The 17,131-nt window shown below is 38.5% G+C and overlaps 1 pseudogene; it reads right to left on the bottom strand.

Moving 5' to 3' along the window:
* LOC149172963 (putative disease resistance protein RGA3) overlaps positions 1 to 15,099 on the bottom strand; it is a 30,815-nt pseudogene extending 15,716 nt beyond the window's left edge.
* Positions 15,100 to 17,131: the final 2,032 nt, after the last annotated feature.

Raw genomic sequence — 17,131 nt, 5'->3', positions numbered from 1 at the left:
ATGCAGAACTCTCCTTCCATGAGGTTGGGATCTAGGGTTTCAATTTGACAATTGACTACAAATAGACTCGAATCAATATTGTTGCTAGGATCTTATTTTGATATTATTTGGTTGATATTTTTGGATATTTTTATATGGGCTCATTGTACTCTTTGCTAGAAATTTTATGACAATCTAATAGAAGAAGAATTTCAAAAGGTTTTTCCCCTTGTTGACCAAATCTAGTGTCTCTTGTTAATGTGTTGATTGTATCCTATTATCATTGCATTTACTATTCTATATTTAGTTACTATTTATTGATGAAAAGAATTAATTTCTATTGAAAGGTTGCTAATTGAAGAATTGAATTCAGCTAAAGTAATTGAAACAACATAGTGATAGTGGAAAAAATTAACATGGTATTAGAGATAAGGTGAAAGATAAGGAAAAAGGAGACAAGAGCTAGAGAAATCATCTTTGAAAAAATGAATAATTATATCTAATCAAGTCAATATTTCTTCCTCTTTCTTCAGGGAAAATGAGAAGCTAGGTGACCAATATAACTTTGTTGCATGGAAGATCAGGTCGAAAATCATATCGGAAGACAATGATGTCTTGGAATACATTCAAGGAAAGGTACCTGAGCCTTCGGAGAATGCTTTTGCTACTTCCAAGAATGAATATAAGAAAGGTGAGTTAAAAGTAAAGAAAATTATAATTGATGGTTTACAAGATCATTTACTTGATTATGTTGGAAATTTGAATAAGTCTAAGGATATGTATGATAAATTGGTTGACATGTATGAAGTCAAAAATTTCAATGAGATCATCTCCTTCAAGTATCAACTTAAATATATGAAATGAATAAAGGAGAGTATGTGAAATCCTACATTATGAGGATATCTCATCTTCGGGATCAATTGCAGAGAGTTGGGGAAACTATGCCAAACAGGGACTTAGCGGTGTTAACCCTTAGAGGTATCTCTCCTACTTGGTAAACCTTCACTACCACTATAAGCAATAATAATTTCTTCCCATCATTTCATGAGATTGTTGGAAAGGTCACTCAAGAAGAATCAAGAATGATCTCAAGAGGCAGGTTATAAAAGGTTGAAGAAGGAGAGCTCACTGCTTTCATCGCTCATAAGAAGAAAGGAAAAGGAGGTCCATTAAGTTCAAGAAAGCCTCGTCCTCAAAATTGTCACAAGAAAGGTCATTATGCTCGAGCTTTCCCTGAAAGGAACAATGGTCCACACTAAAACATTAGAAGCAACAATAGTAGGTTTATAATAAAATAAGAAGATATGATCGAAGAAATGGTCGTAATGGAAGCAATGATAGAAGAAGAAGAGATGTTCCAAGTGATCGTGAAGAAGAACGTCGTCTTCAATAGAAGTCAAGAAATACTAAGTATGAAAGTAATGTTGCAAATCAATTTGGATATATTCTTATTTATGCACTTTCTATTTCCTCTCCTCTGAATACTTGTGATAACTGGTTGTTTGATAGTGGGGAATATCATCATTTCTCTAGGTATAAGGAGTTTCTCTCTAACTTGGTAGAGATGAAGTCAAATTTGAAAATTATTCTAGGAGACAACTCCACTCATCTCGTCAAAGGCTTTGGATTTGTTAAATTTAATTTGAATTATGGTGAATATATTTTGCTTTAGGATGCAATTTATTTTCCAACGTTGAAGAAGAATTTGGTATCTATATCTTCTTTGGAAGACAAAGGGATGAGGGTTGCCTTCATCATGGGTGGGAAAAGCACCTACTTGGCTGGTGCGATTCCCTATGAGAGATGCATTTACATTGGGATCTAGATTTGAAGGACTCTATAAAGACACTAGAAGACCTCTTTTCACATTGGCCCATGATAATAATCATCAAAGCGAGTTATGACACCGAATATTGGCCCATCTACACTATGAAACCCTTCCAAAATTGAAGAAATTGGTCTATGGAATTCCCGATGTTCAAGCCCAACATGATGGAGTATGCCCTGGATGTGCTAGTAGAAATAAGATAGGGGGACCATTCCCCTGTAGCAAGAACAAGATAAATGGCATACTACAACCCATTCATTCTAGCATATGTGATCTTATTCCCATACACTCTACTAGTGTCCATCTCTATTATATAACCTTCATCGATGATTTCTCAAGAAAAGCTTCGATATATTAATTGAAGCATAAGGATGAAGCCTTTGAAATGATAATGGGGTTCAAATATTTGGTCGAAAAAAAAAAATGGAATGGCTGAAATAAAGAACAAGTATATTGTAGAAGCTACACATGCCATGATCCATGATCAAAAGCTACAAATGTTTCTTTAGGGAGAAGTTATTAATGCAACTGTATATAGTCAAAATAGGGTGCCTTATCAAGCATTGAACAACAAAAATCCTGAAGAAGTATTCATAGGCGTCAATATTGATGTTGATTGTTATGAATTAAAAATTATCCTCTTCAAGGGGGAGACCTCCTTTACATTACATAAATGAAAAATTCTTGGATGATACAAATGATAAGACATCCTTGGTATATATAGGGGTCTAAGGGGTCAGAATATAATCAAAGCCTATATATCAATAATAATGTAAGCCCACAACAATAACAATAGTGGAGTTCTATGGGCCATAACAATAACAACATGGGGGATACATGGACACACCAATAATAATAGGGGGCTACACTAACAGAATGTTAGCACTTTGTAGTTTTCCTAGGCTGGGAAAGCAAACTACAAAGGTAACCACAAACCACTTTTAAAGCTGGGATCTAGCCCTTCCAGCTTCAGAGAGGGCTCTCTCTATATGATTTAATTTCTGCTTTCAATATTTTAGGCTAGATATTGAAGTTCAAGATGAGATTTTCAAAATTTTGGTTGAAAGATGTTGAGAATGTCCATTAGGCACGTAGTCATGAACTTTTTGGTAATCAATTACAAATTGACAGAGTAGTGTAACAAGGCAGGGTAGGAAAACTCTTGGATTTTCAGATATTTATGGTGTGGATGAGATGAAAAAGTAGAGGATCAATTAAATATAAAGCATATTTAAATGAATTCTATATTTAATCTCATGAGGAAAACATTAGGGCTATTTAAAACAAGTCATATCTAAGTACACTTAAGTGAATTCAACTCTTAATCTTCTTGCAACAGTCAAGATGGAAATTGATATGGAAACTGAGAAAAGAGAACAATTTAACATGAGAGAACACATCACCATTTGTTTGACACAAGAACCTTGGAACAAAATTGTTTCTGTATTTTTGAAAATTGATTACTTTGAGTACAATCCACAACCTATATCAAGGTAGAGTTGTTTCCTTCATACATAATCCAACCCTTTCTAAGTCTTATTACCAAATATTTATAGACTTCCTATTGAACTAACTTTGTATTCTAAAAAGGAATTGAATACAAAATAATATCTAACAAAGATATAGATATCTCTTAAACAAAACTAGAAAATAGGAATTTTGGTCAAATTCGGTTGTTCTCTTGAATCTTTGAAGGAAATTTATTGCTGACTGTGGTTATATTTCTGGAAAAAAATTGAATAATAAACTAAAGATAAAAACAATCATTGGAAAATTGCAGGAAATTTGGAACTGCTGGAAAATATTCAACCTTCAAATCTGAAAATTGGTTCATTAATGTTGATCCTCTATCTTGGAATCTGGAATGGTTGAATTTGTTTTCACAAAACCTGTTAGCTACCCTTTGAGACTTGATTAACTCTCTGTACTATCTTATAGGAGAAATTCCACATCATTGCAATGCTCTGATACTCCTCAGTCCCTTAGTGCTTAGCTCCATTGGAATTTTCTTTCTCATATGACTGAGCCAATGACCATCAACTTAATGCCATATGAGAGCCCCCTTTGTATCGTAATTTTTGCAAAGTGTTGATTTCATCTTGGCTCCTTCTTCTTAGCCCTCACCGCATTTCTCATCATAGGACTAAGAGTTGTGACTTGTCGATTAGCCTTAAGGTGCTAGGGTATTTTGTTGGGCCATTCTTCCTTTTTTAACCACTCTGCACCCTTGGTTATTTGAACTCTCACGATCATGTGCCAACCTAATATCAAAAGCCCCCTTTATTGCAAATTTTCCAAACTCCAATTGTTCTAAAGTTTCGACATCTTCAACCTCCGATATGACGTCATCTCTCCAAGTGGCGACTCCTTAGAGGTGACATGTGTCACCCAGTTTTGTCCCATTGGACTACTCAATAAGAGTGAATATGCTTGCCACGTGTCCTGTCGTACTGCCACATCACGCTGATGTAACATTCCATTGTATCTTATCGGAGCTAATCATATGCTTCCATGTGTCTTAATGGAGCCAATCATATGCTACCATTGTATCTTATTAGAGCCAATCATATGCTTCCATATGTCCTGCTAGAGGAGAGAAAAGAGGGCCCGTAAACCTTTGGTTTTGCAACAAAATCCTTCGTTAATATTTATCGGCATTCCTCGGCGCTTTTTAATATTATCGACACTTTATCGATATCACAACTTTTTAAAGGTTCCTCACTTTAAGAAGTTTTGATACTCCAATATTTCGATGTTTCGATGTGTCGGTGCTCTGATGTGTTGATGCGCTAATATGATGACCTTCGATATTCAGATCTCCGATTTGCTAGACCTTCGACATTCCGATCTCCGATATTTAAATATCGTGATGTGTTGATGCACTGATATGTTGACCTCTAAGATTCCGATCTCTGATTTGTTGGACCTTTGACATTCTGATCTCTGATATTCCGATATCGTGATGTTTCGATACATCGATATGCTGACCTTCGATATTCCAATCTTTGATATGTTGATATTCCTTCCTTCCTAAGGCTTCAAATCCATTAACTTCAATAGACCATATCTTTTGATCCAGGAGTCCACTTTTGGACTTCCCCATATTGTTGTAAAGCTTGTTCAGAGCACTTTCGAATGGAGAGGGTTTGATGTAGATTTTGAGTCCTTCTGCTGCTTGGAAGATGACTACAATCTTCTATGTTCATTAACTCTTTGGAAATATGAAATCACACCCACCATGATGATCCTTTACATGAAGCTTGCAGCTACCATAGGAATCCTTCTGAGCCATGCATTTGTTGCAGCACACATTATTTCCAGTCTGGTTGACATCAGTGCCAACATTCATGCATAATACTATCACAACCACCATCAAGAGTCTTCATCGGATCGTGATGTTGCATATCTGAGATTGGTGGGATTTTCACGTGTGGTATTTGATCCAGGCAGATGAGTGCTTGTAGGACTGAGCCAGTGGAGATCATGTAGACTCAGAGGGAGTCTAGCCTTAGAGGGAGCAGCCCTATGGAGGTTTTGGATCTTCAGGTTCAGTTGTGACGAGGCCAAGACACTACCGATATTTTTAGATTCATTCTACAGGGTATGCTACAGTGATGGATGCCAAATGAACTAGTGTTGCTTGAGATGATGATGGTTACTTCATAGTCTTGGAAGTACCTCCCTCGCTAAGAGGGAGTGTTGATTTTTTTTGTATCTTGGAAGGTACTCTAAGCCCTAGGGTTTAGGGATTGAAGGAAAAAGTGCCACAAGTAGGCATGTGTGCTTGGAACCCAAGCATGGGGTTTTACACCCATCGGGATTTGGGCCAAAACCATGAATAATTTGAGCATGAGAAAATTTTAGGTGATAGAGCTTGGCATTCTGATTCCAAAACTTTGAAAAACACCCAAAAAGGAGCTCTAGAACTTGAGATATGAATTTTTGAAGTTGGCAATTAATTATGGATAGTCAAGTCATGTAGGCTTGGTCCAAGAGACATGTCTCTTCAAGGAATTCGTTGGAGCCCTTATATTTGGTATAAATACAAGGTGAGGGAGCATTAATTTGATCATCCATTGTGTAACACTCATACACAAGAGAAGGACTCAGTGGAGAGAAAGATCCATGTTTTGGGCCATAGCCAAGAAGAAGGACAACGAGGTCAATTGAAGGATTGTTTTGGGTTATTTCAGGAGGACCGAAGTGTCGGTTGGAGGGTCAAGGCACTATTCTTGGAGGTCGAGGAAGGGAAGTTTGTTTTTAGGACCAAGGAAGGGTGTAGACCCATGAGAAGTGCTGCCACAGTAAGGAGACGACTTGTTCTAGCAAGATGGAGGCCCTAAAAGCCACTACATGCTTGTTATAGGCAATACAAGAGGGTTGTAAGGCCTACTTGAGAATTGATGCAGTGAACAGGGCAGCATGGAGTTGGAGGCTTGCTGGAGAAGGGAATTTGTAGCAAAATGAGGATTGTTGCAGCGTTTTGTGAGGGTTGTTAGGACTGTGTATTGTGCCCTAACCAGACCCAGAACTACAACAGTCAAAGAGAACCTCAAACAATGACTTGAGATGTGTTTTTGAGGTGTTGTATCTATGTTTGAAGGATAAATTTGGATCAGTCTACATTGCAGGTTGTTGGGAGCCATTTTTTGGAGTTTCCTTGGGCATGAAGGAACTCAAACTATGAGCAGATCACGCTATGGAGTCATTAGGGGAATTTCAAGGTCTAACATGGGCCTCCAAAGAAAAATGTACAACCGAAATAAACTTTATAAGAACCAATTGGATTCAAGATGATAATGTCAACCATGGGGGGTGATTCACCATTTTTGGAGTAAAAAAGTAAAAACATTAAAAAATAATAAAATAATAAAACTACTTTTTCAGCTCGTATTTTCAATTTATCTCCCAAAATTTTTATCTCCCTAAATGGTCTGCTGGAGGATAGCGAGATAGTGTCCAACTTAGATCCCAGTGAGCAACACCTCGATGGACAAAGGTAATTGCAAGAGAGGCAATTTTCGAGCTTAAGGGTCGATGAACCAAAGGAGCAGTTTTTGGAGCTTGAGACTTGTGTGTGTAGAGGGACTTCTACAACAGATGATGGCCAATCCTCCTAGCCTGTGTTCATTATGGGAGATGGACATCTTGCAGTGCTAGGTGGTAGCCCTCTATGCCTTATGTTGGTCTTCATCAGTGCAGCGCATGAAGACCATAGTGGGCTGAATTCCCTGAGTATTTGAGGAGAAGCAGTGGGTAGTTGAGAGTTGTTCACAAGTGGAGCTGTGAACAACTCAATAGGAGTCTTGATGTGTTGATGCATTTATGGACAAACAATCAACTAGTGAGCAAATTGTATAGTCGAGATTCAGTGGACAAATCTACTTAGAGCATTGATAGAGGTAGGAGCTATAGATCGAGAGCTAAAGGAATGGGTAGGTATAGGGTATGACTGAGAAGAGTTAAGAGAGCGCGCTACATTAGCCAAATGGTCAAAGTATCTTGTTGAGGGCATATTGGTCATTGATGTACAAACACTAAGCCCCAACTTGTATATTGTACTGGTGGATGTATGAGGGCCATTATCCCTGGTACGAGAGCCCTAGACTATTCTTATATGTTGTTTAATATAACGAAGTTGGGTTCAAAAATGTAAAAGGTTGTCTATATTCTATGCATGTGTTATTTACTGTTGTTTATATTCCACTCTGCAAAGTATTATCATTGAGATTCTTGGTTTGGTAGCGTTTGATATTTTAAGATTCTATCATAGACCCAAGATCATGGAAATTCAACACAAAGGAGGAAGTTCCAACAAGGAGAAGAGTTGGGAAAAAAAGAAGAAATCCTGACCATGTGAAAAGTGTGAAGATATCTGAGATACAAAGATCTCATAAGTGGAAGGACATTAACAGGTAATTGGTCATTGAAGTTGTAGCAAGTAGCAACAAAATTTAGGGAACTATGGGAAAGGACCGGCAGCAAAGAGGTCGCATAAAGAAAGCGATATTTAGGTTGAGGTTGGAAAGGAGAGGAGGATAGGAGATGTCCCCAAAGAGGGGTCAAAGAGAGCAATAAAAGTTTTCAAGGGTTGATAAGAATGCCAAATAAAATGGCATGGAGAGAAGAATGGGTCCAGAGGAATTTGACATAGAAATGGTTGATTTAAAGGATTGAGTTAACATAATGCTACAATTGCTAGAAGAGAGGGTAGAAGACTACAAAGAAGGTTGGGTGTTAAGGAAGAAGAAGGTGAAATGGCCTTTGTTTCAAAAAAGGGTGAAGTATAGATTAAGTGCTTCATTAGAGGAGAATGAACTTAGGAGAACTTAGTGTGAAGGAGAGGTTGTTCACTTTTGTGAACTAGAAAAAGGATCAATCCTAGGAGAGGAAGATGATGGTAATGAGATGATGATTTGCTTAGCTCAGCACAAGGAAAATATGTCAATGAAATCATATGAGGAGGAAGAATTTAATGCATTAAAAACTAATTGTTTGTATGAGTTTTTATTTGCAGGTACCAAATACAATGAAGTTGAATAAAAGAAAGAAATTATGGAAGATGCAGAAAGTTAGGAGGAGCAGAGTTATGTTGGTGAAAAACAACAAGAGGTAGAAAATTTATAAGATGGATAACCTCAAGGAACTGCCACAAAATATGAAGATTCAGAAATGTCTCGTGAAGATGATGTGGAAGAAGGCCATGGAGTTCAGGATGAGAAACTCTCTAAGTTTGTGAGAGGAGGAGTAAAGTCAGAGGTATAATTGATTAGTTGTGTCTTCTCTTATTGAATGTTTATTGGTTTAGAATATATTTTGACATGGATTGGAGACCAATGGAAATTCGCAAGAGAGAGGAAACCACATGTTTTGCAAATTTTTGGGGTAGATAAGTGTGAAGCTAGTGGAAGAGGGGTTGATAAGAAGAATTCATCTCAACACATTTTGGCTAGTCAAAGGGAGGCAAAAAGAAACCAAGAATGAGGAAACAACCAATAACTTTCCATTTAGGAGTGTTATACAATATTTTTCACACTCCCAGTCTCATATCCTAAGTGTCGCACTTTGTGTCGCCAATGTCGCAAGTGTCGCAAAGTGACGAAAGTTGTCAAAAACAATGTATTCACCATGAAACATGTTCAGAAGCATCCCTAAAGGGATAAGAATACTTTCCTTAAATAAATTCTGAAGAACTTGTACAAAATCTTGTTTTTCAAGTCCAACGCTACTTTTAGCAAACAAACCCCCGTTGGTAACCTTTTGTCTAACTAGTGACTAGCGCTAGTAGTGCGCCTTTTGATAGGAAAATTTGCACTAGCTCTCTTCAAACAATTTTTCCTAAATTGGAGGAGAAGCTTCTCCTACTAGAAGTCTTGAGAACGACAAGATTTTTGGAGCTGAATGAGGATTAGAGCGAGACCTCCCATTCCTAGTTCTTGATCCTACTTCCATGGATCTTCCCCTTGAAGTGTGGAACCTCTCCCTCTTTTTATATATCCTCAGCTTCCTCTCCTTCCCTATAAATCAAACCCCTAACATCTACTTTTTCTTAGCTGCTAGTTGGCTATTGCTTGGTTTCCTTCTTATGTTGAAACTATGCCTAAATGCTGCCCATTTTGCTAAGGAGAAAGGAGTGCTTGAAGATCTTGGCTAAGACTTGGAAACTTATCTAAGGGGGCTTCCAACATCAAGGCTTAAGTGGTTGTATGATTCCCTTACTTTCTATTAATAATACATTATGTGTTTTATTTCCATAAGTGTGTAAATCATTACTCATTTAGTGTTATACTCCTTGATTTGTCACATAGCTTATGTTAGAATGAATTATTCAATGTATGCATTTGTTGTCTTTGTTTGATATTCCTTGCAGGTATTCATCCACAACGACGTAGAGAGGATTGAACTTGGAAGCAAGAATATCAAGGATGACATCAACGGGTGTTAGCATCATAGTGAGATAGGTCATCTTCCCTCCTTTGTATTTCCTGATATAAACTAGGAAATTCTACACATATTTGTCTACTTTGCTGCTAGATCCTCCCATAGGACTAGAGGGATCATTTCTATCTGCAAAAAGGATTGACTACACAAAAAATGGGTGACTCCGTTGGGGAGCTTATATCCCTTCAAACCTCCTTTTTAAGTTTAGTCTTTGTGATTAGTTTGGCCAACCTCCTAGTGATCTATAATTTAGATTCATTTCGGGTCTTCATTCCGAGTAGTACATTCTTTAGAGTGTCAAGTATAGATCTCTCTTTGGATTTATCCTAAGTTTCCTAAGTCTGTCTCACTTGGTGCACTTTTTATCAGAAACAATTGCGTTGTCAGCACTGATTTTTCTCATTACAGTCACGTTGAAGACCCTGTCAGCCTATCAGCACGGGTTTTGACCATAAAAATAGAGTTGATTCACCTTATCAGCGCATATTTTGACCATAAAAGTAGCGTTGATAAAAAAACTGAGATTTTTTTAGGGTTTTTATCAGAAATGTCTAGTGTGTCTTGATCTCTGAAGTGTTCTCCTATTCTGTGTGCATAGAATTTTCCATTATTTTTGTTGATTTCTTATGGGTTTGCAAAATCCCATCCCATTATTTGAAGTAGTGAAAGTGAATTTTGGTTGAGTCTTTACTTATTGGGTTCATTGAATTTACTGTTTGTTGCTTGTGTGTGTGGGAGGAATACTAATTTGTTGTTGATTAAAGCATTATTAGTTCTTTTAAGAACCATAAAAAAAATCACATTTTCATTTTCTTATCTTTCATCTCAGAGTTTACTTTTCGAATTGCATTATATTACATTGCATTGAAAAGTCATTTTTGGGATTATCATTGAGCATAGATTACATTGATTAGTGTTGAAAGCTGATAAATGCATTTTCATCCATTGAGAAGAAAAGTGAAAAAAATCATTTTACTTTTGGTAGGTGCATTACAATAGTGAAAGCGAAAATTTTAGTTAGGACGCTTTGTGTGTTGCATACTTGATTGTTGTATCAATGTTTGTTCTTTTTCCCTACACTAGATAGCTTTCATCGAAATCAAAAGAAACTTTTTTTCTCATATTAGTTGCATCATAGGTGTGTTTAGGTGACATCGATATTTGAGCTTTAACCTTAGGAGCATTTGGAAAATTAAAGAAAACATTTAGAGGTCTAGGCTAGAGACATGTTCCGACATTGTTAAACGTAGGAGTTCTTGTTATTTTCCAGCGTTGTATCCTGGGGGTGAAATCTCATTCCACGTACGGAAGTGTATAGGACCGTTCTCTAGTACTTTTGGGTTTATCGGAGGTGATCCACGCATGGTAAGTATATGCGAACGCTCTCGTCGAACGGTTACACATTAGGCAACACTACTACGGACTACACTCCCATTACCATCACATATATTTTGGTAGTCTCCAGTAGGTTGCTATCCATCCATAAGTAACCGAGTCTATCACCTTGTATACTGTGATACACCGAACACAACATTCAAGGAGATTGGTTGTCGTATGTTAAGTCCTTGGTTTGCCAAGGTGTATATTGCAATTCACAGTTTCTTAGTAAACCTTTATGCCTAGTTACCCCTTTTTATTTATTTTTGTTAAGTTCTAAAATCAATTAATTGACCATGGAACATCCTTCTTGTGGAAATACCCCTTAGTATATCTTCAATTGAGACTAATGGAAATAGTGCTCGAGTTCACCAACCAAGGAAACCCCTCTGACGGGAATCCTGGTCCTTTTCCTTCTTTTGGAAATGTTGGTGCTCATTATATGGAAAATTTGTCCCTTCCTGGGTTTACCATTGGTTTGTTAATTTGGCTATTTTCGACCCCTATGGTTTCGAATGTCCAAACTTCTCATCAACTGGGCTCTCCTCCACCTGAGAAGTATCAACCTCTGGTTGAGCCTAAAGTTGACTCTTTACCTTCTTCCATGTTCGGTCTTCTTCCTCTTTGTCTGGTGAAAGCCTGCTAGCTAGTAACTAGGTGGATAAGAAGAAGAAGAAAAGGAAGATTAAGAAGAAGAAAAATAAGCAAAGGGCCAACCAAGCAACCATTTCTACAAATGCAACTGATGTTGAAAAATATTCCAATCAACCCTATAAAGTGAAATTCCCTCGCAAGGATTGTAAGGGTGATCCTTCTTCGAGAATGTTTTGGTATTCCCAAGATATTAGAAGTGTGGTCAAGAGGTTCACATCGACCTTTGTCATCAGCCTCTAGAGATCATGTTTGTGATAAACCTTCAACTAGTGACAATAAAGCCCATGGGAAAAATGTAAAAGTAAAATACCCTGTAGGTTATGTGAAGGGCATCATCCTATTCACCTTTTTCCTTATATATATGAAGCCTCTAATGTGTTGGATAACCTTATCGCTTCTCAACCTCGTCTTTCAACTAGATATCAGAATCTTTACCTTGATCCTCCACTAGTTGATCAAGTGATTGACCAGAAATCATCTTCAGTCAATCCCAGTCTCTCTTATAGTGAATCCCATGAGTCTATTTCTGAACAACCATTGGTCGAAAAAATGGTTGACCTGATTCCGCTTTCAGTTGATCGTATCTATCTTGTAGAGAGTAAAGTTCCTACCACTCAAGTTCTTCTACTTTCTTCAGGTTCCAAAGAATTAGGGGGAAATCCTCCTATTCCCACGGTACAAGGGGGTGATCCTCCTATTCCCATGGTACAAGAGGGGATCCTCTTATTTCTGTAATGCAAGGGGGAAATCCTCCCATTCCGATGGAACCCTCTCCAAGTAGTTTAGTCGCTTTCTTTGATTGGATTCGACTGGTAGGATATCGCCTTCCTTCCTATGTGCCCTTCAGATCACGGTACAGACTTATAATATACTCGTACCTGACACAATCATAGATGAAGGCACATCTATTATTATTTTTTCCTCAACTACTTGGCAAGCTAGGTTCTCTGCAGCTTGTACCCGTTACCCAAAATTTGTTAGCTTTTAACAAAGGAACCAGTCAACCCTTAGGGAACCTTCCGAAGTTGCTGATTACTTTCGGAGAAAAAATCATCTGTCTTGACGTGATGGTTGTGGAAGGCCATTTGGATTTTAATTTACTCGTCAGTCGCGACTATGTTTTTCATGGAAGCTCTTGTCTCTTCTCTCTTTCACATCATATGTTTCCCACACGAAGGAAGAATTGTGGCCATTGATCAAATTTTGTTTGTTGGTCCTAATTTGACTCTCGATCAACCATATTCCCTAAATGGTCCTTGTATGCAAGTGGCATAAACCTCACCATAGGTTAGTTATGTGGCCACTTGTTTCGTGCCCACGTCTACTGATGATATAGTCAGTGATATAGTGTGTCATGTACTAGGGGCATTAGAAACTAGTCTTTCCATTAGATCCTTGACAAGTATCCCTTCCAGAGCATCATTCTCCCATATGATGGGAACCTCTTGGAAGCTATGACCTCTTATAGGTCGTAATCAAGGTACCATGAGGATAGTTCTTTTACTATGTCAACCTTGTTAAAAAATGAAATAGGTCCCTATGAGCATGGTTATTTTCTTGTGTCAAGCTCGTTAAAAAATGAAACAAGGTGTCATGAACATGGTTCTTTTCTTGTGTCAAGCTCGTTAAAAAATGAAACAAGGTGTCATGAGCATAATTCCTTACTTGTGTCAAGCTTGTTAAAAAATGAAACAAGGTGTCATGAGCATGGTTCTTTTCCTGTTTCAAGCTTGTGTAATAATTAAACTAATCTCAAGCATAGTTTCTCTCTGTTTCAAGCTTGTGTAAAAATGAAACCAAATCCAAGCATAGTTTTTCTTTGTTTCAATCTTGCGTAAAAATGAAACCAATCTCAAGCATAGTTTGTCTTCGTTTCAAGCTTGTGTAAAAATGAAACCAAATGCAAGCATAGTTTTTTCCCATGTTTCAAGCTTGTGAAAAAATGAAACCATCTTTAAGTATACTCAAGAATAGTTTCCCATGTTTCAATCTTGTGTAAAAATGAAACCATTCCCACTTTACCTCTTGTGATTCCAATTTTTATCAGCCTGTTTTTGCCATATGAGCCTCGGTTTTTTCATTCCATCGTCACCATCTCTTTGGCCAACCATACGCTTTCACTTGGTTGTTTTAGCCTTGCATGAGGAACATCTACGATGAGTGGTCTTATTAGCCAACCTCTTGACCTTTACATGTTTTGAGGAGTTCCATCATGACCAAAACCACTTGCTATCCTTTTATTCCACTCATTCCTTCAGGAGGATTCCTCTTTAAGATCTTTTCAAAATCTCAAAATAAGAAAAGATTGTCAAGCACTTGTCTTTCTAAACTTGTAAAAGTAAATAAAAATACGTCCACTCAGTATAAGTTTAACCATTTTCCAGACTGAGATAGACTAACTACGAAAAAGGAATACGTAGGTCACACGTGGCTAAGAGGTTCTCTTGAATATTGTTTTCTACCTTTTCGAATTCGAGAGACTAAGAGGTTCTCTTGAATATTGTTTTCTACCTTTTCGAATTCGAGAGACTATATTGTTTTCATAGTTTTCAAACTCTCTAAACATGAAAAAGACGTCGAGTTACCCTTCCGTCGAACTCGTAAAACTAAAATGATGAAGGACTTGTCACCATGATGAGACCAAGCTACTCCTTCCTAGGGCTCGTTAAAAATACTTGGATGGATTCATATGAAGGATGAACTTATATGAAAAGCATATGGTATCCTCTTCAAGCTTGGGATTAAAAATAAAGAGGTACTCGCTAGAAATAGTGGGGGAAAATGGAAGTAAACATATATCTTGTATTTTGTATAAAGGTAGCATGTCGCTCTTGAACATGACACTTATCTGTATCTCATGTCGAGTTTGGGTTATCCTCACTTCGTCACTTATCTTAATAGGTTTGGGAAATCCATTTTCCTCTCATCTAATTATATCCTATTATCACCATGACCTCTGATCCTATGTTGAGTCAAATGCTGCCAAATTCCGAAGTCGTGTCATCAATATGTTCAAGAGAAGTCCCCATCTGCAATTCAAACCACATATACCCAGTTTGAATTTTATGCGACGATCCTGAATCACTCTTGATAACTCTACAAAATCCTATGTTTCGTGTCGATGATGTGGGAAACATTATGGCCCTCCTTCGATGGATCCCTGTCGACTCTAGCTCATTATCCAGGAAAATGATCTAGAAACTCCCTTTTAGTACCTTCGAGCTTACATACCTCAATGCCAGGTTCTTCACATTCGACGATAGGTTTACATCACTCGCCTTCAATTGAATGATCCTGTGAGTGTTCCACTTCAGCTTCATTGTTCACACTCGTAGATTGTGTTTTTTTACCTTGAGAGTCATTGTCATCATTGGTGGTTTCTCTCGCGCTTGTTAACGGTTTACATCATTGACTGGTAATCATGTGGTTTCCACCATGTTCAACTTCAACCCATTTATTCACATGGTTAGATTCATTCTTTGGTTAGATGATCCAGGTGGATGTTGGTGGCCACCCACCAACCCATTTGGACCCCCACAACTGTCTCTTTCAGTCTTTTCAGTTTCCTAAATTGTAGCACAGTTTACTATTTTTAGCAGTTTTTCGGGTCCTGAACTTCCGGAGTCGTTTTGAGGCCCTAAACGACGTTTTTTTGGGATTCTGGGGCAACATGGGTCCGCGGACCGATGTTGCCTCCCAAAGTGGTAGTACTCGGATAGATCTTTCTAACGAGCTATCGTACGCATCAAACAGAGATCGTATGCCAAAGTTACGACCCCGAGAAATTGATGCACCAATTTACCCAAACGGGGCCCACAATTTGGCGTTTCATCTTCTAGGGTTAGGTTTCGGGATGTGAAAGGTTTTCCATTGTTTCTCAACAATAAATAGGCCTTCGAGCCTCATTGTAATAGAGTTCAGAACAGTTCAGAGGCATGTAGCCATCACATCTCTTCTCAGAGATAAGCTACCATCGCCCTAGCTGGTTTATTTCCACTTCTGGTTGTAAGCATATTTCAGTATTTTCCATTAATGAAATGAAGTATTATTTCCGCTGCATCTTTGTGTGTATGGTTATCTTTGTGTTTATGGTTATTTCATCTATGTATTTATGGTTATCTCTGTAATCTATTGTGTTCCTATTTAAATCTGGATCAGTGGTATCAGAGCGGTCTGCTTTTTCTCTGTTTTTCTTTGCATGTCCCCAACGAGGTCGGGATATAAGGAGTTAGGGCTTGAACTGGTCGAACCTTTGCAAGACCAGCCTCGCAAATCCCGACGGCCTCCTATGGCGGATGAGAAGAAAGATGAGGGGGCAGGAGATCCTATCAAAATATTGCTCGAAGAAGCGCTCGAGCGGCAAAGGAACGCGATGATGGATAGCTTTGCGCAAATCCTTCAGCGGCTACCCAGAGGCGACGCATCGGCTTCCAATAGCGACTCTGGAAATTCCACACCATTTAAGGTACAAGTTAATTTTGAAATCCCCATCTTCGAGGGTCAAATAGACGCAGATGCCATAGATAAATGGTTAAATCTGCTAGATGGGTATTTTTCTGTTCATGAATTTTCAAGTCGGGAAAAGATTGTTTTCGCTCTTCTCAAAGCAGCCCCCCACATTAAGGACTGGTGGGAAACCTACTGTGAGCAGAAGGATGAAAGTACAGGCTCACTATTTTCAGCTGCACCCACTTGGAATGACTTCCGGGATGCCATCAAGGAGCAGTACTACCCTGTCGGAAGCTATGAGGACAAATACATCAAATGGACCACACTACGGCAGGGACGAGACCAAGATGTGCCGAAGTTCACAAAAATTTTTCATACCCTTCGCACACAGTTGGGTATCAAAGATTCTGAGTTTCATCTGGTACTCAAATATCGCGGTTGCCTACATAGATACATTCAGGAAGATATGGGGTTCTTGAACATCTCCTCACTCGGCACGGCATACCAATATGTTGTCAAAATCGAGCAAAAGTTCAAATAGAAGAAGCGAGACTTTGGATCTGCAAATCCGAAGCCCAAAGGACAAAGCCAAGGCGGGGTGACCCAAGACAACCTGTCGAAGCCGCAAGAAAAGAACAACACCACGAAGTTGAAGAAGGACACAGGAAAGTGGTGTGAGTTCCACAAGAGTCCCACTCATAACACAAGTGAGTGTCGGACCAAGCAGTCACTGGTGGCTGAGTTGAAGGCTTCCGAATCAGATGCATGTTCCAACCCTGAGCCAGAACCCGACAAGGGGAATGGCAAAGGGAAGCAGATCATTGATGCGGATCCCAGTGCCACTGTTGCCACCGCGAAGATCAAGAAAAATGAGCCCGAAGATCCAGAGGAGGGGGAGCGTAT

This window comes from Pinus tabuliformis, chromosome 4_2, assembly GCF_031772625.1.
Source record: "Pinus tabuliformis cultivar Carrire ecotype Pingquan chromosome 4_2, CPIR1, whole genome shotgun sequence".
NCBI lineage: Eukaryota > Viridiplantae > Streptophyta > Pinopsida > Pinales > Pinaceae > Pinus > Pinus tabuliformis.
Note: the sequence above shows the minus strand (reverse complement) of the source record. Positions and strands in the feature narration are given on the sequence as shown.